At 49.5% G+C, this 5,322-nt stretch overlaps 1 long non-coding RNA gene across 4 annotated transcripts; it reads left to right on the top strand.

Moving 5' to 3' along the window:
* The first annotated feature begins 276 nt into the window (after window positions 1–276).
* LOC113220482 lies at window positions 277–4,058 on the top strand. 4 transcript variants are annotated; one of them, XR_003307353.1, is made up of 4 exons: window positions 277–348; window positions 1,206–1,317; window positions 2,874–2,976; window positions 3,513–4,058. It is a non-coding gene; the product is annotated as an uncharacterized LOC113220482 (long non-coding RNA). The 4 variants fall into 4 exon arrangements; XR_003307355.1 differs by lacking the exon at window positions 277–348 and adding an exon at window positions 355–544; XR_003307352.1 differs by lacking the exon at window positions 277–348 and adding an exon at window positions 355–622.
* The last annotated feature ends 1,264 nt before the right edge of the window (window positions 4,059–5,322 follow it).

Below are 5,322 nucleotides of genomic sequence, written 5' to 3'. Positions count from 1 at the left end.
CACCCCGCCCCTTTCGGCAAGCCGGCCGCGCGCCCTTTACCCGTGAGTACGCGTCTCACCTTGCCCGCCTCCTTCGGCATGTCGGCCCCACCCCTCCCGCCCATCTGCCTCTGCACCGCCCTCCCGCCCGTCCCAGAGCAGCGGAGGCCCGCCCTTTTCATCTACAGCCTATCGCAGAGCACGTTGCCGTTCGCGCTGACCAATAGGAGTGGTGGCCATCACGGCAAGCCCCGCCCCGCGCCCTACGTCGGGTTAAGCGGGGTCCCTCGCCAGCCCCGCGCTGAACATACGCCAGGTGGCGCTGTGGCGCGCGGCGGGGCTGTGTGCGCTGAGGCTGCTGAGCGGCGGGTGAGACGCTACCGTCGGCGGCTAGAAGTGCTCGGCTGCTGGCACCCGGGAGAGGAAGGTCCAGGGCGGGCCGGAGACGTAGGGGTCCGCGTCCCTGCGCCCAGGCCTGGCAGCTCCCCGCACTGTGGGCGCCCCGCACCCCAAGCCCCTGCCAGGGCCTTCCTTGGGCTCCCGCATCCGAGGCTCTGAGACCGGAGTACGACGGAGCTCCTGCGCCTTCCGGGGCTGGGGGCCGGGCCCGCCCGTGCCGCTCCTGGCGGGGCCCTCCATTGGCGTGAGCTTTAATGGGGGTAGTAAATGGGGCCGGCAGTTGCGGTTCTCGCTGATGGCTTTGCTCCTAGTTCATCGTTGTTGGAGGCCGAGTCCTTAAGAGACCCGAGGCGCCCACTGCCCGCTCTTAAAGTCCGGCTGTGTTCAGAGAACTGAAGCCTCCCGGAATTTAACTGTTTAGGTTTTTTAATGACTGAATTTATGGGGAAAAGACGAAGCGGTTTAGTGTTCATGGTAATCCACGATCCTGTATTTAATGTAACAGTTCAGCGCTGCAGGCCCAGGCCAGGGGGAGACACGGGGCGTCCGTGGCGTGAGTTTGGCAGCAGGTTACTGGAAAGTTCGGGGGAGACCCTGGCCTTACCGCGCAGGGGTTTCCTATCATATCCTTGCTGATAAGTAACTTCTTAATTGACTATAGCATATCTTCATAATGTTGACAGTGACTGAATAGGTGTTTTTTTCCCCTGTATATATCTTTAAAATATTTCGGTGGAATATATTAATGTAGAAAAGCCCGTAAAACATGTGGTACAATTTCAGAGAATAATAGTTTTTTGTTTTTTGTTTTTTGTTTTTTTTTAAAGAGACGGGATCTTGCTCTGTTGCCCAGGCTGGTTTTGAACTCCTGGGCTCAAGTGATCCCCCTCCTCAGCCTCTCACACTGCTGGGCTTACAAGTGTAAGCCATCTCATCCAGGTAAGAACAATTAGAAAATAAGTAGGTTGGGCGCGGTGGCTCACACCGGTAACCGCAGCATGTTGAGAGGCCAAGGTGGGCGGACCACTTGAGGTCAGGAGTTTAAGACCAGCCTGGCCAACATGGTGAGACCCCGTCCCCACTAAAAAAACAAAAATAAGCTGGGCGTGCTGGTGAGCACTTGTCGTCCCAGCCACTCAGGAGGCTGAGGCAGGAGAATTGCTTGAACCCAGGAGGTGGAGGTCGCAGTGAGCCGAGATTGCACCACTGCACTCTAGCCTGGGCAACAGAGCGAGACTCTTGTCTCCAAAAAAAAAAAAAAGAGTCCCCATGACCAAGCTGAAGATTTCCCCTAACTGCTCATAACCCTCTCTCTCCCTCTTAGATTGCCACTGTCATAACATAGAGAAATGTCCTTGCTTTTTAAAAATATTGTACCATCTCTATGCATTCTGACAGTATCTTGTTACCTGTTTGAATAATACCTGTTTAGGATAATACTGTATCGTGTGTATCTTTTGTTTAACATTATGTGACCCGCATCTTTGTTACATACATCTTTGTTACAGCTGTAGGCCCTTTTATTGGTAAGTTTTTTTTTTTAATTGAATGATTAGTCCGCAGTTTATCCAGTCGCTGTTACACCTCCAGGTGAGTTGAGTTTGGGGCTGTCAGAGTTGGTGCTGACAATCTGGTCCGTGAGTGCTGGGGCAGCAGTGTAAGGTGTGGAGGATATAGACCAAGAGGTGAACGGATTTCCAGTATTCAGATTTTTTTTTTTTTTTTTTTGACACCCAGGCTGGAGTGTAGTGGCGTGATCTCGGTCCCACTGCAACCTCCGCTTCCCAGGTTCAACGATTCTCCTGCCTCAGCCTCCCAAGTATCTGGGACTATAGGCACCCGCCACCACACTTGGCTAATTTTTGTATTTTTAGTAGAGACTGGGTTTCACCATATTGGCCAAGCTGGTCTCGAACTTTTGACCTCAGGTGATCCACCCACCTTGGCTTCCCAAAGTGCTGGGATTACAGGTGTGAGCCACCACGCCCTGCCTCTTCAGCTTTCTAAAGAATGCCAAGTATTTTCCAAAGTTGTTCCACTTTGTACTCCCTGTAGCAGTGTATGAGGGCTCCTGGTAATATTAGGCTTTTTAAGTTTTCACCAATTCAGTAGGCATGTAATGGGATTTAACTATAGTGTGAATTTCTTCCAATATTTTGAAGGCTTGTGAGGATTCTGTGAGGGAAAGAAGCCCTTTTGTTTAAGAGTTTCTTAAGGGGAATTTAAACCATAATTGTATTATAGTTATTTTTGAACATGTATAAAGAAAAGGTTTCCAACACTGAAGCTTTAGTTAAGATAAAAGGTCATTAAAATGGGAAGGACCTTACCAGAAATTAGTTTTCTGGAATGTGCAAGATTTTGGAAGATGCAGTATTTAATTTTTTTCTAATTAATCATCTTTATCACATGAGAGTATTTTCACTATGTGGCTGAATAATGTTAACCAGATAATTTTCCTGCAGCTCATCTAACTTAGATGACTTTTAATCTAGACACGCACACCGCAGAGCGTGGCCATGGAACAGTAACCGGGCTTGTGAGAGGGCTCTACAGTATCAACTAGGAGACAAGATCCACGGATTCACTGTCAACCAGGTATGGGTCCTTCTCGGCACCTCCTTATAAATCCACATACATTGCAGGTGCGGCTTCTGACATAGGTACGGGCCCTTCAGGGTGGAGACTAGCCTTGTCCTCGTGTCCCAAGGCCCTGGCCCAGCTCCTGTTGCATGATGGCTACTCGGCTGAACAGAGCTTGTGAGAGACATGACCCCCGGTCCCTTCCTGGAATGTCGCGAAGCCTGATTCTTGTCAGATTTGAGAGAGTAACACTTCCAGCTGGGTCTCTGTCATCAGACAGGCTAGGGTTTCCGCAGCCCAACCTGACAATTCGCTGAGTGTGAGCACGAAGACTCAGTGCCCTGATCTGTTCAGTCAGGTTTTGCCATCAAATAGTTTGCTCTAAACTTCTGCAGAATCTTTCAGTTTTCTGAGCCTTTTGGGTTTCAAAATTATAAAGAAGAAATTGTGGACTTATACTTACTTGGGTTTATATTAAAATGGATTCATTTGTTTTTGGTTTTGTTATTTGCTTAAACCTTTTCCTTTTTTTTTTTTTTTTTTTTTTTTAGCATAGGAACTAAAAATGACAACACTTCACATATTTGGCCAGCTGTTGGCTCTGTGCTATGGTTGATGTTACAGCAAATTTAAAAGACAAAACTTACTGTCTAGAAAGACTGATGTGGCTGTGACTGGAGGCACATGGTGGACGCCATGCGGAGGGCCAAGGACAAGGGTGGGAGCTGCTGCTGCTGCTGGGGGGAGAGGGAAGAGCTCCTGGAGAGGGTGTTGTGAGAAAGCAGCTGCCTCTGGGCAGGGCTCCAGCAAGGGAGCCAGGGCAGTGACTAGGGGGTCCCAGGCAAGGTCCAGGCATGGGAGTCCTGACAACAGACTCAGAGCATTTGTGAAATCCTGCGAAGGCTGGGCAAAGACACCTGGGTTTATAGTACTGGTTACTATTACTAAAGGCCTCACCCAGAGTGGTAGATTCTTCTCCTTTATTTTTCAAATTTTATAGAAATGTACTTTTTTGAGATTGGGACTCACCCTGTCGCCCAGACAGGAGTGTAGTGGCATGACCTTGGCTCACTGCAGCCTCAAACTCCTGGGCTCAAGCGATCCTGTCACCTCAGTCCCCCAAATAACTGGGACAACGTGCCCCCATGCCTGGCTCATTGTGTGTATGTGTGTGTGTGTGTGTAGGTGGAAACTTGCTTTGTTGTCTAGGCTGGTCTCAAACTCCTGGGTTCAAGCAATCCTCTTGTCTTGTGTATTAGTCTAATCTCACACTGCTGTGAAGAAAAACCCAAGACTGGGCAATTTATAAAGAATGAGCTAAAAAGTAAAGAGGTTTCATTGACTCCCAGTTCTGCATGGCTGGGGAGGCCTCAGGAAACTTACAATCATGGTGGAAGGCACCTCTTCACAGGGTGGCAGGGAAGAGAATGACAAGTGAAGGGGCAGCGCCTTATAAAACCCTCAGATCTCGTGAGAACGTACTCACTGTCACGAGAATAACATGGGGGAACCCCCCTCATGATCAATTACTCCTACCAGGTCCCTCCCACAACGTGTGAGGATTATGGGAACTACAATTCAAGATGAGATTTGGGTGGGGACGCAGCCAAACCACATCACCTTGGCCTTCCAAAATGCTGGGATTAAAGGTGTGAGCCACTGTATCCAGCCATAGAAACTTATGATAAGTCATGTTTCCGGTTTGAGAAATAGCTACCATGAACGCTATTATTATTAAAGCGATGTATTATTAGAAAGCAGACATCTCACTGTATCTGCTGATTTTAAATGCATTGATCATCTGTTACAAAGCACGGTAAGCTTGGAAACAAGTAATTTAACAGCGGTAGATGATGCAGGTCGTAGTGGACCACTTATGCATGACTGTTGGGTGGCAGGCTCCCTAGATTGGGCTGAGGAGACCCGAGGTCTCACCTCTGCCAGCGACTTGCTGTGTGTACTTGGTCAGATGACTCATGGCACCTGGACGGAGGGGGTGGCAAGTGGTGTGGTGATCACAGGGAGGTGGTATGTGATTGAGGGAGAGGGCCGGCTGGCATGACTGGAAGACAAGACAGTTTCTTTCATACCAAGAAGTATGGACACTTACCAGGAGGCTTACCTAGAGTAGGAGAAGACCTTCCACCCAGCTCAGGAGTGGGGAGTCTTTCATCTTTTTGGGGGGCATTTCTATCCTCCCAGCCCCTCCAGCTGTTCTGGAAGCCCCAGCTTTGTGCTTCCAGCTACCATCGACGATCCATCCCACACTAGGAGAAGCAAAGGCTGATCCTGGAGCCTCTCCCCGCTGTCGCCAGCTAGCCCACTCCAGCATTTCCCCTCCCTGCAGGCCCGTTCTGCATA

The sequence above is a fragment of the Piliocolobus tephrosceles genome, unplaced genomic scaffold, assembly GCF_002776525.5.
Source record: "Piliocolobus tephrosceles isolate RC106 unplaced genomic scaffold, ASM277652v3 unscaffolded_1360, whole genome shotgun sequence".
NCBI classification, from domain to species: Eukaryota; Metazoa; Chordata; class Mammalia; order Primates; family Cercopithecidae; genus Piliocolobus; species Piliocolobus tephrosceles.
Note: the sequence above shows the minus strand (reverse complement) of the source record. Positions and strands in the feature narration are given on the sequence as shown.